The sequence below is a fragment of the Sminthopsis crassicaudata genome, chromosome 1 (genome assembly GCF_048593235.1).
Source record: "Sminthopsis crassicaudata isolate SCR6 chromosome 1, ASM4859323v1, whole genome shotgun sequence".
Classification (NCBI taxonomy): Eukaryota; Metazoa; Chordata; class Mammalia; order Dasyuromorphia; family Dasyuridae; genus Sminthopsis; species Sminthopsis crassicaudata.
In genome coordinates, this window is record NC_133617.1 from 483,027,082 (window position 1) to 483,045,693 (window position 18,612).

An 18,612-nucleotide genomic window follows, 5' to 3' on the forward strand; every position below is an offset into this window, starting at 1 on the left:
CTTGTGTTTACATGACATATAAATTCATGGGTATATGAATATATATGCATATATGTACACATATAAATACACAATCCTTGCACTAGTTGGGACATTATGGTGCCTAGTGGAAGCATATTCATTTTTTCCTGTGGTACCCCTTCTAGGAGAAACATTTGTTACCTAGGATGAAGAAGAGGATGTTGTGAGTATCTACTATTTTTAACTTTTTACCTTGAAATTGCTTTACAAATATTAAACTTTACATTACTTTGGGAGAGAAAAATCACTAATACAGTAATATTCAATTTCACACATGGGAAACAGAAACAGAAAACTTAAATAACTTTTTCAGGGCCACATAGCATATCTGTATTAGTGAAGGATTTCTGGCTACGTAGTTCTGTTCTTAGTCCACTAAATTATACCTAGCAGTAGTCTGTTCCAAAAGAAAAGGTTCCTGCACTAAAAAGTTGTTTTTATTCCTGTTGAATAATAAGCAAATAGAGTTTAAAATGAGATCATAAATAATATGGACCAATTGTATTGCTTTCATGAACACATAGAATAGGTGGGAATATGTGTGATTATCATAGAAATGAGAGTGAGTTTTCTTTAAAAACATCAGAATGCCTATTTTCCCCCTTCCAACATTATATACCAAACCTTTGAAAAAAAATAAATTTGTTAATAAAAGGAATCATCTAAGCCCTGCTACTCAAGCTAGATGATTTAATAAAGTTGAAAGATGATTTTTGTTTGTTTTCTTTGTTCCTGTATTATTCAGAAAATTAACAGGATTAGAGTAAAAAGGGAAAAAATGAAATCTTTTTTGCTTTACTATTTCCTGTTGGCAATATGAGGGATGATGAACTATAGGATCAGGAATTCAAATTCATATTCTTTCACTTGATCTCAGAGTGATGAAATATGAAGATTTAGAATTAACACATCTATGCAGTGAAGAAAAAAATTGATTAGTTTTAAGTTGTTTTATATCTCCTAGAACTCACTGATTCTAAAAATATTGACAAAATATGGATGGATGAAATGGAGGAAGCAAGAAAAGAAAGAAGGGGAAAAGGAAGGAAAGAGAAAAATAAGCTTTTATTAAGTGCTTACTATATGGCAGGTACTGTACTAAGTACTTTTCAAATATTATCTTACTTGCCCCTCATAGCAATCCTGTGAGGTAGGTGTGGTTATAGTTGGGAAAACTGAGGCAGAGACGGGTTAAGTGAATTGCCTAAGATCACATAATTAAATGAGTTACTGAGGCTAGATTTCAATTCTGGTCTTTCTGACTCTAGCTCTAGTGCTCTGTCCATGTGCTATCTATCTAGTTCAAAAAGAAATTCATCTCACTCCTTCAATATATAAAAAGGGAGACAGAGATGAAAGGCTTTGTCTAAGATTATCCTTAGTAGTAAAAGACAGATCTATAATCTAAACCTAGACTTCCTGATACCTTTCCATTGCATTAAGTTTCTATCATTCTGCTATTCTTCAATATTCAGTGTTGTATGAATCATTGAATAGGTATTATTGTTGTTGTTGGCCGGTGTTATTATTATCAAATTTGAGAAGCTCATAAACCATTGCCCATAAATGATGAATTTATTTACCTTATACTAGAATGAAAGATGAAACCAAGCATTCTAACACATCATTAATGTTCATTATTGATCATTTTAGTTGACAATGACTTTTGCCCTCTATCCACACATGAACATATTTATTGTATATTAGAATTAACTGTGGTTGTGTTTTATAATCCTACTACATTATAACCTGTATAAGGTAAGGGACTTATTGTTTTTAAACTTTCTTTTAAATTAACTCCATAACTCAATATTTTGCTTATTTAGTGCTTAATAAATTATCATTGAATAAATATATTCTCAAGTCACATTTCAAGAAGCATTTCAGTAGTTACTATGTTCCAGAGAGTTTTAAAAATTATTTGGCAAACAGAACAGTTGAAATTTGTAGTCAGATATTTTAGTTTTGAAATAAAAATTGTTTTTACTAGATAGATAGAGTAAAATACCAGAGTGGAATGCAGTAGTTTCCATTGTCTGTTATCACATAACTGAATGTAGGACACACATCTCTTTAGTAAGATTTTGGTTCATTTCCTTCTGAAAATATGATGGAATTTTTACTGGTGTGAGGCTGGACTCTGTATTTCAATATTGCTTTGTATCATCTGCAACCAATGATTTTTATAATTTTTAAAAATTATATATTGTCATTAAAATCTTTGAGTTCTACTCCTAATATATGTCTATTTATTTATAAATTATATATATATGTAACATTATGCTAATATTTCAAGTATGGCATAAAACATTCACAAAATAAACAGTTAAAAGGTAACATAAAGATGAAAACATATATGATCTTAAATTACATTATTAATAATAAACAAAACATTTTGTTCTAATTAAAATTACTTTTTAAGTGAGAGAAATGTGACATTTCATTATTGTTGATAATTTTTATATAATGCTTTATAACTTAGGGATTTAGTCTAATTTATGTTGATACTTGGTTATAATGGATAGCATAGCTGAAAGATACCTTGCAAATTAATTAGGTACAAATAGAAGTGCACTGAGATCTACATTTACAAAATCATAACACTCATGATTCAGTTTCAATCCCTGATTATTCAAAGGTATTTGTTGAAATTTGGTGAGTAAAATTTCAATCTTTCCCTGATATAAACAAGTTTTTCTTTTTTATATTTCTAAGAAGAAATATTTAGGGAGACTTTTAAACAAGATAGAAAATTTTGTTTTCAAGGGTTAAATGTTTTCAGGTTAAAGTTTTATAAATGACATATCACTTTTATTAATCAAAAAGCCCCATTAGTTTTAGATGTTTTTATACCAAAGAGCCTTTATAATACTATTACTTTATATTTCAAGGAATAAAATAAACTTAGGGTGAGGTTCATAACTAACTATAGTAGTTAAATCCATCTTTCAAATGATTTTGACAGCTTAAAAAATTTTAGGCAATTTTATCAGATGCTATTAGATAATTATGGTTTCAAATTTTATAATTTGACTCCTAGTAAAAGTAAGAAAAGTACTAATTCTGTTGTTTGCTTGGGCTTATATTATTAATATCCTCAATATGTGGTTTTTCTTCAATGATCTTTTTGAGCCAGTTGCCTATTTTGCGAGGGTTAGTGTCATTAAAAGTAAATAATATAATCCATAAATCTTCTCCAAAAGGCACACATAACCTATAATATATCATAGGATACTGGAAGAGATGAAATATATGAGGATAACTATCCACTCCTCTGTGATGTGGAAATCATATTCTACCTTCAGGAAAGCTTGTGATACTGTACGTGGTAGGTGGCAAACATACAACCTGAACCAAATTGAAATGTAATTGGAAAATATTAAATACAATAAATTAAAGTACAATAAGATATAGATATTATCACATTTTGAAACTAAATCAATATGAATCCATGTATATATATATATATATATATATGTATATGTATATACTGGAACTCTGTCTTCCCAGAAATCAGCCAGGGTCAAGCTAATCAAAAGTCTTTATTCTTGGTCTCTTGAGGTCACCATCAGGGGATTAGATCTAGTAATCTCCATACCACCTTCCTCTTCTCCACTGCCAGGAGAATGCCTCAATTTCCTCCTCCTACTCCACCCATGCACGTCACTTCCCCTTCTTTGTCCCACCAATCAAGTCAGCACAGAACAGCTGGGGAGGGTCAACCTTCAAACAGGTTAATAGAGAACCGTCCAATTGGAATTAGTCTCACATGCTCCATTATCCAAGTGCAGTGCATTTGCTCAGTTCTAGCCCTTTACATATATATATATATATATATATATATATATATATATATATATATATATATATATATATATATATATATATATATATATATATATGAATCCTTATATATGAAGTAACGGCCATCATTTCTACTTCAGGTTGATACTGCTATTGTGCATAGGTGGCAGAGAGGACAAAACACTCAGTTTAGACTCAGGAAGACTTATCTTTGTTGAGTTCAAATCTGGTCTCAGACACTTACTTAGTAACATGACTCTGGGCAAATCACTTAATCCTGTTTGTCTTAATTCTACTTCTGTAAAATGAGCTGGACACATGTACAAAAATGCTTGTAGCAGCTCTTTTTGTGGTAGCAAAGAACTGGAAAAGGAGTGGATGCCCATCAATTCAAAAGACTGAACAAGTTATGATATATGAAGATAATGGAATATGATTGTTCTAAAAAATGGTGAACAAGTTGATATTAGAAAGACCTGGAAATAGTTACATGAGCTGATGCTGAGCAAAATAAGCAGAATCAGGAATATACTGTTGACAATAACAGCAAGAATGTGTGATCATCAACTATGAAAAATTTGGTTCTTCTCATGGTTCAATGATCGAAAGCAATCCCAATAGACCTTGAACAGAAAATGCCATCTGCATTCAGAAAAAGAGCTAAGGAGACTGGATGTAAATCAACACATACTATGTTCACTTTTTTCCTCTCCTATGGTTTTTTCCTTTTGCTCTGATTTTTTTTCTCCCAAAATGATTCATGAAGTAATGTTTATTAAAAATAAATAAATTTATTAGAATAAAATGAACTGGAGAAGAAGATGGCAAACCACTTCAATATGTTTGCCAAGAAGTGGGATCACAGAGAGATAGACATAATTGAAAAGACTAAACAATGACACTATATATGAGGTAGTTTGAAATATAGACTAGGTGAGGGTGCTAGCATTGATGTTTACAATAACTATAAACAAAGTTTTATGCATTCTTGTATTTTAGATTAAAAAAAATAAGCTATAAATTGTATTATTTTCTTCACAAATCTCAATGTATCTTCTTGTGTACCCCCCTCCCATTTGAAGATTTATTTTCTAGATTCTAGTTTCTTGAATTGTGGCTTGTGATCCCATATGGGTTTCATAATTGAAAGTGAGGCTAGCAAAGTTATGATTTTTTATCAGTAAATGTTTGATTTGTATATCTATTTCATATACCTATACACCCAAAATCTTGTGAAAATTTCTTAGACAAAAAAATAAAAAAAGGTCAAGAGTGGAAAAAGTTTAAAAAGCTCTGCTAACTCTGAGGTACTACTAAGCACATCTCAGATTGGCTAAGAAGACAAGAAAAGATATTGATGAATATTGGAGGGAATGTGGGAAAACTGATAACACTAATACATTGTTTATAGAGTTATGAAGTAATCGAACCATTCTGAAGAGCAATTTGGATGCCCAAAGCGGTATCAAACTGTGCATACCTTTTGATCCAGCAGTGCTACTACTGGACTTGAACCCAAAGAGATCTTAAAGGAGGGAAAGGGGCCCACATGTGCAAAAATATGTGTGGCAGTCCTTTTTGTAGTAAGAAACTGGAAACTGAGTGGATGCCCATCAATTGGAGAATGGCTGAATAAGTTATGATATATCAATGTTATGGAATATTATTTTTCTATAAGAAACAATCAGGATGATGATTTCAGAGAGGATTGGAGAGCTTTACATGAACTGATACTAAGTGAAGTGAGTAGAATATTGTACACAACAAGATTATGTGATAATCAATTTTTAATTGATTTAATTTAATCAATTTAATTGGGTCTTTTCAACAATGAGGTGATTCAAGCAAATTCCAATATACTTGTGATGAAGAGAGTCATCTGCATCCACAAAGAGAGCTGAGGGGACAGAATGTGGATCACAACATAATCTTCTCACCTTTTTTGTTGTTGTTGGCTTGCTTTTTGTTTTTATTCTTATTTTTTTTCCCTTTTTGATCTGATTTTTCTTGTGCAGCATGATAATTGTGGAAATATGTATAGAAGAATTGCATATGTTTAACTAGGGGAGGAAGTGGAGGGAAGAAAGGGGAAAATTTTGGAATAAAAAGTTTTGCAAAGGTGAATGTTGAAAACTATGCATATGTTTTGAAAAGTAAAAAAAAATACTTTTTTTTTTTTTTTTTTTTTTTTTTTTTAAAGAAGCTTTGCTGGGCCAGCTTGCACACCAAATAATGAGTCCTTAGCAAAGTTCCCAGTGATCTGGCTACAACTTAGTCATAGGAAAACTTTGAGAAGTTTGAGAGAGATCTGAGAAACATTCATCTTTGCAAGTCAAAGACAGGGCAGCTCTTTGATAGTATCAAGTAGTCAGTCACTAAGCATTCATTAAAAACCTGTTGTGTGCTATACATAAGATACTCTGCTATGTGTAGCATTCCGCATTATAGTTCACCTTCTTCTGGACTCCCCTCTTTAAGAGGCTTTTATCACAATACCTTTAGTACTATCCAATCATTCCTTTTCAGTCTCCTTTGCTGGTACTTCATCTATGTTTTGCCCACTAATCTTCAATGCCTGCTCAAACTCTATCCTCATCTCTCTTCTCACTTTGCTTTATATTACCTTACTTGGTGATCTTCTTGTTCCCATGAACTTAATTATCACCCCTCTGCAAAAGATTCTTAAATCCATGTATATCTAGTCCTAGGCTTCTTTTAAAACATTTTGTTGATGAGTTTTGTTTTTAATTACCAACATTTACAGGTTACTCCCACTTCATGAAAAGTTTTCTTGTAACAAAATAAAACAATTCAGTAAAACTTATAATGCAATAATTTCATCTGAAAATCCATATAATGTTTTATATCTGTAAAACTCATATATGTATATATGTATACATGTATATATACATATGTGTATATGTATTACATATATATGTATTAGTTAACAGAAATCTATATTCTCCTTTTCATATTCTCCCATTGTATAGTTTTGTCTTAGCTAAACCTCAATTTTGGGGCATCTTCTTCAGTTTTAGAGTTTTGTGACAGAAGACCTTTTTCTTTTTCTTTTTTTTTTTTTTTTAAATATCTTGTAGATATAGTACTAGTAGAAATATAGCTGGGTCAAAGGGGGCACACTGTTTAGTAACTTTTTGTGTATAATTCCAAATTGATTTCCAAAAAGATTGTACCTATTCACATGTCCACACACCCTTTAAATAAACAAGACTAGATAGTCTGTAGGCTTCTTTAACTCAACTTGTCTGACACAGAATTCATTATTTCCTTCCTTAAAAATCCACTTCTGATTCTGGAGAGCAATTTGGAACTATGCCCAAAAAGTTGTCAAACTGTGCATACCCTTTGACCCAGCATTGCTGTTATTGGGATTATATCCCAAAGAAATACTAAAGAGTGGAAAGGGACCTGTATGTGCCAAAATGTTTGTGGCAGCTCTTTTTGTTGTAGCTAGAAACTGGAAGTTGAAAGGATGTCCATCAATTGGAGAATGGTTGAGTAAATTGTGGTATATGAAGGTTATGGAATATTATTGCTCTGTAAGAAATGACCAGCAGGAGGAATACAGAGAGGCTTGGAGAGACTTAAGTCAACTGTTGCTGAGTGAGATGAGCAGAACCAGAAGATCACTATACACTTCAACAACAATACTGTACGAGGATGTATTCTGATGGAAGTGGAAATCTTCAACATAAAGAAGATCCAACTCACTTCCAGTTGATCAATGATGGACAGAAATAACTATACCCAGAGAAGGAACACTGGGAAGCGAATGTAAATTGTTAGCACTACTGTCTATCTACCCAGGTTACTTATACCTTCGGAAGCTAATAATTAATGTGCAACAAGAAAAAGGTATTTACACACATATATTGTATCTAGGTTATATTGTAACACATGTAAAATGTATGGGACTACCTGCCATCGGGGAGAGGGAGTGGAGGGAGGGAGGGGATAATTTGGAAAAATGAATAAAAAAATATATAAAAAAAAAATCCACTTCTGTACTTTCCATTTATTTTCAAGGGTGTGACAATCTTCCTTGTCACACTAATTTCCAACCTTTAGATCACCATTATTCTCCAATCCATTGTAAAATCTGGTCATTGCTGTCTTCTCAACATGCCTCATATTAAGTCCCCTTCTCTCCACCGAGACAATTAACAACACTGGATCAAAATTGGATCAGCTCTTAATTGGACTAATGCAATAATCTTTTCCCATTCTTATGTTTCTCCTCACATCAATTCATCATGGGCTTAACCTCTCACTATTCTAAACAACCCTTTTTAAAATTTTTCCTTATCAGAGTTAATTGTCCCAGTCTGTTCTGATAGAGAAAGTTACTCACTAGGAATTCCCTGCACTAATAAAAATCACAAATCTGATAAAAGAAAAAAAGAGAAAAAAAGTCTGAAACACAATCAGATTAAGATTTATGGTTATTTTCTTATAAAATATTAAGATTAGAAAAGCTGATATTCCCAAATATGATAGTTTATATTCTTCTTTTGGTTTACTACAGTTGTTTATTAGTGACATCTGAATTGAAAACTATAATTTGCCACTGTAATGAAGTTTCCAAAAATAATACACTCACAGTCTAATTGTATTGGAAATTCAATTGATTCTGGCTTTAATGCATCATTATACATCATAAAACAATGACGGATTTTGGAGAAAAAAATCATGAAGCCAGCTAACCATTATCACTGATAACATGTAGATGATTTAAAAACATTTTTTTGGATGAAAAATATAGAATAATTTCTCTTAAAATGATTACAATATTCATTGCTTAAAAGAATATTAGAAAATATGACTTAATGATAAAAGAGCAATCCTTAGAATCAGAAGACCTGACTTTTGAGGTACATATTTGATTTACACTGATATGTGACAGGGAAAATACTGACCAGAATTCATAAATGAGATTCATCACCTCGAGTTCTCTACACCTGTGAAATAATAGACCCTCAAACTAAGAGAGGGAGAGAGAGAGAGAGAGAGAGAGAGAGAGAGAGAGAGAGAGAGAGAGAGAGAGAGAGAGAGAGAGAGAGAAAGAGAGAATATTTCCTACTAGAATAGCAGGAAAGATATAAAAAAGATACAAGTGCCATCATTTTGAGTAATAGCATTTTTAAATAGAATTGTTTTTAGGAATGTTTGTAATAAAATTTTAATAGTGATCAGAATAGAGAAACAGTGCTTCAGGAATACAGGTTGGAAGAAAAAGATAAATTCTGGACATAGATAATAAGACTAGAAGCGACCATGTTCAATTAAAGACATGTCTGTGGTTATGGGAAATAATTTTGTATCGGTAGCTTAAAGCTTTTATGGTCCAAGTATCACTTTTGCTCATTTTTCCCTTAGGAAAGTAAATGAATACTCTTACATATTCTGTAGTCAGTGGTTACAAAAATATATCCTTTCATATAGTTTTATTCTTTGTACTTAAACTGTTTGAAATTTTATATCTCTTTATGTTATGCCATCATTTTTAGGCTATTACCAATCATTTAAAGCAATTTTATCTCTTAATACTTTGAAAAATATATGGATTTGTGCAGTGAGACAGCTTCAAATTTGAACCTCTATTACTTCTTCAAAACCCCAGCAATTATTTTAGATAATCAGAAAGCAACTGGTGACTTTGGCAGTAGAGCATGTTTCAAAATCCAGGAACCATCCAATCTCCTGGGTTTTCAATCTACTAAACTCATGGTTTAGGATTTGTATAAGTATCAATTACATCAAAGAGTTTTTTCTTAATAATAATAAAAAGCTTCCTGGGGGGGAATTTATAATTTAATAACTATATCTGGGAAAATTGGGTAGCACTTTGGTGAAAGGTAAATTTAAATCATCTCTCATATTGTATTAAATTTCAACTAGACATTTAAACAAAATTTATTTTACAAAATAGAATAGAACACTTATGTATTGTAATGGACAGTAACATCTTAATCTATTAAACAAATAAAAATTCAAAAAGAAAAAGTATTGTCTCAGATACATAAAATTCTTAAAAATTTGCAATAAAATAATAGATGTTAAATATTTACATAAGTTTTGACAGATAAAACATGTAAGATATTGAATTTTGATTCAACTCATATAAGTGATGATAAATTGTTTGATAAAATTAAAAGACAAATTACAAAAGAATAAATACAAATTTAAATAATCACTTTTTAAAATTCACTCTAGTAAACCAGAGATGTTAATTAAAGCAACTGTATCACTATCTCTTAGCCATTGTAATTGCAGGAAGGATTAAAAATTGACAGATCCTGTTGGATATGCTATAGGGAAATTCATACTTTTGTACATTATTGGAACTTCCAGCTTTTGCACCATTTTGGAAAATATTTTGACATATAAGTTAGAGATTCCAAATAATCATGCCCTTTAACTTAGTAGTTCCTATAAGGGAACTGAATAATAAACTAATAATAGGCAAAAGTCCAACTATTAGAGAATATCTTTACAAATTGTTCTATTATGATAATGACCTGTTATGATTATTGTTTTATTATGATAGTGAATATTATAATATAATTTGAGGTCCAGAGCTTGGGTTTCTTTGGTGTAGGAAATTTTCTGCTATAAATGGAAATTAGACAAGTGCTCTGCAAACCTTCTCCTGAGACAGCTGTCTCAGGGCACTGATAGAGTAACTAGCCAAGAGTGGCATAGCTGATATGTATCTGTGGTAAATATTTAATCAAACAATCACATTTATTAAGCATTTACTCTGTGCTAGGTACTGTGTTTCTGTCTTTGAGTCTTGTTCTCTCCACATTTTACACAGTCCTTCATCTAAGTAAATTGTTCCCTGTCATGTGATTATAATGAATAATTACTAGTAATATGCAGCAATTTGAGAAAAATTATTTGAATGAATGAATAAATAAAAGAAAAAGCATTTATTAAGTACTCAGTATGTGTGAGGTGCTTTACTAAGCACTGAAGATATAAATGTAAAAAGTGGTCTTTGTCCTCAAGGAGTTTACAATGGACAGTAGGAGGTGCAGTGGATAGCACACTGGGCTTAGAATCAGGAAGCCTCCTCTTCCTGCGTTCAAATCCAGGCTCATTAATTAAGGTAATGGACAATTGATTAGCATGTCCTCTCACATATGAGAGAGAGAAATAGAGAGACAGATTGTGTGTGTGTGTGTGTGTGTGGTATTATGATAATAATATTAATATTAATAAGCTAATTAATAAGCTAATAAATGTCTGAAGCCAGATTTGAATCCAGGAAAGTTCAAATTCAGGAAGGTGAATTTTCCTGATGTCAGGCCTGGTGCTCTATCTTCTGTATCTTCTAACTGAACTTTGAGTGTTTTGATAATTCCATTCCTATATATATCTATTAGGAAGTTCTTCCTTACATTAAGTCTAAATATATTTCTGCTTCCCTCTGACCTCTCAAGTATTGTGGAGTAAATCTAATCCTCAACCAAATATATATTAAGCACCTACTATAAACAAGATGCTAGACTGGGAAAACAAAAACAAAATTTCAACAATCCCTGACTTCACAAAGCTTATATTTTTCAGATATTTGAAGACAACTATCATGCATCCTCTAAGTCCTGTTTTTCTGGCTTGAACATTCTTTCAATTAATCATCAAAAATCATGGATTATATTTTACTCAGTCTTCCTTTCTTACCTCTGATGAATGGCTGAAGGAGGGAGTTCCCTCAACTTTTCATTTCTGATCATTTGGACTTTTCAGTATCATCACTTGTTAACTCAATATTTCCTGTTTCACTGGACAAGATCCTCCTCCATTAGTCTTATCTCTCTAATGCTACCCTTCTCACTTCATTAAGTACTCTGGTCCAGCAATCAATCATCCTCTCATGTACTTTCAATTTCTCCCTCATTCCTCTGATTCCTTTTTCTCTTACTATAAATATACTTGTATTTCCCCAATCTTAATTTATGTAACATAGATATTATCTATCTATCTAGATATCATACACATGTAATATAATATTTGGTTAAGTATCCATGATCTTAACATACATGATATCAAATGCTGTGATATGATATATAAATATGCACATATACATATATAAAGTATATTTATATGCAAATAGGATATATAGGTGTATAAATATCACACACACACACACACACACACACACACACACATATATATACACACACATTCACATACACATTTAATACATATTTTTCCATAGCTATTTATCCTATCTAGTTGATTCTATTCATCCTTTTTATTTCTTCCCCTTATCTGTTTGGAAAAGAAAAAAGTTATTTATTCTAAACATCTCCATTCTTCCTTTCTAAATACCTTATCAGTCCTTTGTTATCTTTTGTCCCCTCCCCTCCCTCTCCTTATTCTCTTTGTTCTTCCTGTACATTTGCCCTAGTTTATTCTGAGTCATGCTCTTCTCTTAGCTTAAAAGATACCACCTTCATAATTTACATCTCTAACATAATCTTCTCTGATTCTTCTAGTCAGTTGGTCAAGGATTAAATAAGCATCTACTATGCCAAGAACTTTGCTAAGAATTTGGAATATAAAGACTGTCAAAAAGACAGTCTCTGCTATCAAGAAACATGCAGTCTAATGGGGAAGACAACATAAAAACAACTATGCAAAAATGAGATAAATACAGAATAAATTAGAAACATTCTATAACAAGAAAGCACTAGTTTAAGGGAATCGAGAAAAAGCTTTCTTGTAGAAGATGGGATTTTAGCTGGCACTGGAAAAAATGCCAGAAAAAGCAGGAGGTTAAGATGAGGTAGCAAAACATTTCAGCACAGCCAGTGATTATACTTATTGGAGGAACTACAAGGAGTCAATTTCTCTCTGTCTATGTCTGTCTCTCATGTCCATATGTATGTGTGTATGTGTTTGATTGTGAAGGTAAGACAGAAAAAGACTGGTAGAGTAGGAGAAGACCAGGTTTTGAAGGACTTTGAATGTTAAATGTAAGATTTTCTATCATAACCTGGAGGTGGTAGGGAGCCACCATACTATATTTATACTATATATTTATATATATATATTTATTATATTTATATATATTTATTTATATAGTATACTATATATTTATATATATTAATACTATAGCAAAATTAATTTATACTATAGCAAAATTAATATTAACTGGAGTGGGAAGAGACTTGAGGCAGAGAGTACTGATTCCTCATTCCATTCTCAACTTATTAAGAACAATCTAAGGTTCTTCCTTCACCTGTCTTTCTGTCTACATTTCCTCTCTTGTCAATCTCATTTATTGCCATAACTCCTAGTTTTACCTCTGTACTGCATTTGATTTCAAATCCAGACACTCCTCTATCCCCATTTTTGACTGTCTTTAGGACACTTCTTCTATATAAATGTTTCTCAGACTCAGCATGTCCAAGGCCTGATTATTTTATTCCTCTATAACTCTGTTTCTCTTTAGACTTGACAATTTTTCTGTTTTATCATCACTTGCTCAGGCTCTCTTGTTCAAAACCTGGGTGTTAGTTTTATTCTCCTATGTTCTTCCTTTTCCTTTCTACTATTTCCCTCGATTCCTGCTTCCTCTTGACTCTGATTCTTATCTCCTGGCCTATTGTAAGACTTACTAGAAGTCTCCAGTTCCAGAAACCAAGAGTACTATAACAATATAAAGAAAAATGTGAAAAATAAATTAGTTTATATAGCTATAGAAAAATGAATGTGGAAAAAAATTAAAGTAAACACAGGAAGGAATAATTTATGGGGATATTTAATATGTAAACTCAATATACTTAAATATCAATCATTATAAACTATGTTCAGATTTTTTTATGTTTAATATTAAATTCATGATACTAATTTTAAAAATAAAACCTCATGTCTATTACTTGTAGTTAGAAAGCTATTTACATTTTTTTTATAAGAACACCTCTGGCTTAGTGCCAGGACTTGGTACCATTCTATAGATAAGGAAACAAAATCTTGCCTTTCATGACTTCCCAAGTCTCTAGTAAGTATCATAGCCACTAAATGGTGAGTAAGAATTCAAACCCAGGTTTTCTGATCCCAAGACTACATTGTACTCCTCTGCTTTCACTATCTTACATTGCTCATTTCTTTTCTTATCTACTCCTCAGAAGTTTCTTTTGCTTGTATAGAATGAAGAGAAACATCATTTATTACATACTAATCAAACCATAATTACCTGTCTCCCTGATAAATCGATCGTGAATGAGGTGCTTCTTCTTGACTGACATTCCTGGGGATGTGCTTTTTAGGCATTACAGGCATGGCATGCTTGTGATAAGAAGAGAGAATCGGTGTTAGAGAGACACTGATGTTTTCCTTCATTGAAGGGAATTGATTTTTTTTAAACTTGCATCATAAATAGACATTGGAAAAAGTATCACTCAATGATTGTTTACAAGGCAGATAGAGGAGAAAGTTACTTTTAGTTTAAAAGACAACCTTGTTGTTACATTGATTTAATCTGAATTCCCTTTGTTTGTGTCTACTGATCTAATGTGTAATTAGAATCATTAAAAAGGATAGCATTTACTTCCATTTTACTTTATTGGGGAAATAAAGTATGGTATTCAAGTTTTAGTAAGATCTGTTTTCACTATCTATGTCACTTCCTCAAGAACTTTCAGTGGCTCCCTATTTATTAGGATGTCACATTAAAGCTCATTTATCTGCCTTTCAAGGCACTCCATAGTCTGCATGTTAACATTTCATCCTTATATTTCATTATTACCTGGTATTCATACTGGCATCTTATACTGTCTCATACTTATGACATATGCAATGCAATTTCCATGCTTTTACCCATTTCATCTTGCTTCTTATTCCCCAATTGTGATGGCTTTCTCTTTTATCCTTTCATCTATTCAAATCCTGCTTATTCTTAAATAACCCAGATCAGGGGTGAAGCCTTCCCTGATCACTCAGCCCATATTGAACTATTCTATTTGCATTGCTCTAGAACCCACATGACCACCAAAGGCTGACTCAAGAACATAAAGTTTTATCCTAAAACTTTCTGAGTCTTATTGGTTTCTATTGAATTGGTAATGCCAAAGGTCAGACCTTTCCTTGGAACTTTGGCTATTTCTTCCTGGATTGGTTGTGGTTTTCTGTGTTCTCTCCCACAGTCCTTCACCTTCTATATCCTCTCTACTTTCAGAAGACAAAACTTTATACCCAACTTACTAGCGGCTCTGAGTCTCGGCTTCCTCACTTGTTAAAGCAAGAATAATAACATTTGTGCTATTTCCCTCAGAAAGTTGTGAAGGAAACACTTTGTGAACCCTCAAGTGACATTTGAATGTGCATTGTTATTATCTTAACTCATCAACTTTTATAATATCAGTATATCCATAAGGCTTGGTATGTTTTTGAGCAAGACTTTTTCTTTTAGAACACTAACTCTCAATTCATATTTCAGGTAATGAAATGAATAGAAGCTAGCTTGTAGAATTGTATTGTAGAAATTTCCTTTACTCTTGCATATTCTAGGATATTTAGTAGTGGTGCTTTGGGGAAAACACATTATGCACTTTAATTTACTTTGTGATTTTGATTCACCTCAGAATGCTTCTTAACTAAGGGTTTTAAGTAGATAAATTTTCCATCTTTTAGCTATCCTGTCATCTTACTTACATGATGATGATAAAAAAAAAAAACCCTAGGAACATAAACATTATAATACATGTTTTCAGATGAACTAAATAAAGAAGCATGGATTTAGGAAGATAAATTCAACCAAAAAAATATCCCCATGGAGAAAACCTCCTGGGTAATTTTTTAAAATGTGAACAATAAAATAATAGATGTCAGGATAACTTTCACAAAGCTAGACTTTTTCTAATGTGTTCAGAATAGTAGGTTGGTGAACTTCAAATAGTATCTATATTTGGTGTCACTATTATGTAGGAGGAAAAGGTTAATTCTGAAAATGCTTTTCTACTTGTTCTCCTAAGATTATATATGTTGTTATAATAGTTAAATGAGTATGCATGCATTGCAAACATACTCAAATGATCTATGTCAATTATCTTGCTCTGCTACAGTTTTTCTTCTAAATTTCTGTTCAGACAAGATACAAAAGTATTTAATAAAGTTCTAACCCAGCGCTATTTCATGATAGGTAAATTAAGTTGGACTCTTCAAAGTGATGACAGAAGAACATAAGTTCTGCTAGGTGCTATAAACTAGGAAAGCCTCAAGTATGTGTTATAATATCATTTCAGGAAGGAAGGAAGGAAGGAAGGAAGGAAGGAAGGAAGGAAGGAAGGAAGGAAGGAAGGAAGGAAGGAAGGAAGGAAGGAAGGAAAGAAGGAAGGAAAGAAGGAAGGAAAGAAGGAAGGAAGGAAGGAAGGAAAGAAGGAAGGAAGGAAGGAAGGAAGGAAGGAAGGAAGGAAGGAAGGAAGGAAGGAAGGAAGGAAGGAAAGAAGGAAGGAAAGAAGGAAGGAAAGAAGGAAGGAAGGAAGGAAGGAAAGAAGGAAGGAAAGAAGGAAGGAAGGAAGGAAGGAAGGAAGGAAGGAAGGAAGGAAGGAAGGAAGGAAGGAAGGAAGGAAGGAAGGAAGGAAGGAAGGAAACAGGTTTTATAAAGCACTGTCTTTATGACAAGCACTATTCTAAGCACTTTACAAATGTTACTTCATTGGAACCTCTCAGAAACCCTATGAGCTAGGTAATATTTATTATCTCTATTTCATAGTTGAGGAAACTGAGACGGATATAAGTTAAATAACATATCTAGGGTTACACAGTAAATTCCTAATATTGGATTTGAAATCACCACCACAAGGTTAGTTACTAGTAGATAAATTTGGAGACCATGGCAATTGGCAGTGAAAGACAATTAAGTCATACTTCTCCTGCATCATTAGAAAGAACACCAATATTGATGAAATTTTAAATCTTTAAAGTTTGAGATTGTTAATAGTGAAATTGACATCCATTATTTTTGTGAATTGCCATATACAAGCTATTCATTTCTATTTGTTTGGTATTAATGATAGCACTTTTTTTAAAACTGGGAATTTATGTTCAAGAAAACACATTTTACCCGTGAATCACACAGCCTCTTTGAATACTTCACAAACACTAATTAATCCTCACATTATCCCTGTGGGGTAGGTGGACTATAAGATTTTTATTCTTTATGGTTTTTTTTTCTTCAGCTAAAAGCTGAGTTATTAAAATGTTTAGGGCCTAAGCTTAATGTCAATGGGAAATATAAAACCTTCATTTCTGAATTCCATGTGTACCACAGTAAGTTTTATATGATAACACTAGTTTGGGATTCTGATGCTTTAAACTCATTGCAATTTAAGTGTGGTAACTAGTGAATTTTTATAGTTCTATATTTTTCTTAAGTGGCTATCATTTCCTACTACAGAGAATGGTATTATCTTGATTAGAAGTTATCCCAGAATGTAGGGCAGACAGTAAAATCTCTAGTTAATAGAATTAGAGCCTGATTTTCTTTTCAATTCCATCATTGATTTGTTTCCTAAACACTAATCAGTAATGAATTTTTGGCAAAAATGATGATATTCAAAAGGTCCAGGCTGACAACCAGTCTAAGAATGATGAAGGCACCAAATGAAATAGAAAATCAATAAATCTAAAGAGAAAGCACTAGTGAGTACCTCTATCCTGTCCTTGATTGCAATCAAGGACCTGCAGGTCAAAGATGAGGCCAAGAGTCAGGAGACTTCATATTTAGGGACTGCATCATGAAACAAACTCTAAAGTTAATATTATAGGTTACTGTGCCTGTAGATGGTTCGTGTCAGTAAGATTTCCAAGTCAGAAGATGCTCTAAGAAGTGAGACCCAGCTAGTAGGATTTCCTAATATGAAATTATTATATAGGACAAAGCATGTTTTCTGTTCTGGACCCCAATTACAATTACATCTCTAGGAAACTGCATAGTATTGCAGAATGACTATTGACTTAATAAATAAAATTAGTATAAGATTTTTTCAAATTTGATAAACTAGACAATTCAAATCATATAAAATTAAAATTATTTAGGTCAAACAAAGTTAATGAGTAGAAGAAAAACATTTAATTGGGAAAAAAATCTTTGTGTCAGATATCCCTAACGAAGTTTTAATATTCATTATATAGGGAGTTTATATATACATACACAGATACATACATATGTATGTACATGGATACATATGTATATGTATGTACATGGATACGTATGTATATGTACCCAGACATATAGAAACAGAAAAAAAAGTCATTGTATAATTAATTATTGCTAATATAATTTATATCTTTATATCTTATATTATACTTATAAATTATTGATAATTATAATTAATAATTGCTAATTATTCATTATAGAGACAGACTTTATAGAGAGAAGTGAACTCACTCCAGTAAGAGGTTGACTTGGTATCTTGTCACTTCTGGACAGAGAGAGTATCCCTATACCCAGACCATCCTCATCTCACAATCTAGACAAAAGGGTTTTTCTCCACCCAAGTTTTACTGAATGAAATTCATCTTAAATTAGAGATTTCTGGTAAGCTTGGTGGGGATTGACCAAGATAACGGAAAGTTAATTCAGTGTCCTTCAAGATACTAAACTTTGAAATGAGGAGTATAGAAAAAAGGGGTAATTGCATCTCCCCAAATCCTTTGCTATTAATAATCATTTCTCCCACTAAATATGTTCTTATTTTTAGGCTTCAGTGACTAGCATCTCACTTCCTCTTAACATCAGTTAACTTTTACAGA

The 18,612-nt window shown here is 32.1% G+C and overlaps 1 protein-coding gene across 6 annotated transcripts in view; it reads left to right on the plus strand.

Annotated features, from left to right (window-relative positions):
• SDK1 (sidekick cell adhesion molecule 1) overlaps window positions 1-18,612 on the plus strand; it is a 1,233,278-nt gene that overhangs the window by 547,442 nt on the left and 667,224 nt on the right. The gene's annotated exons all lie outside the window — the stretch shown is intronic.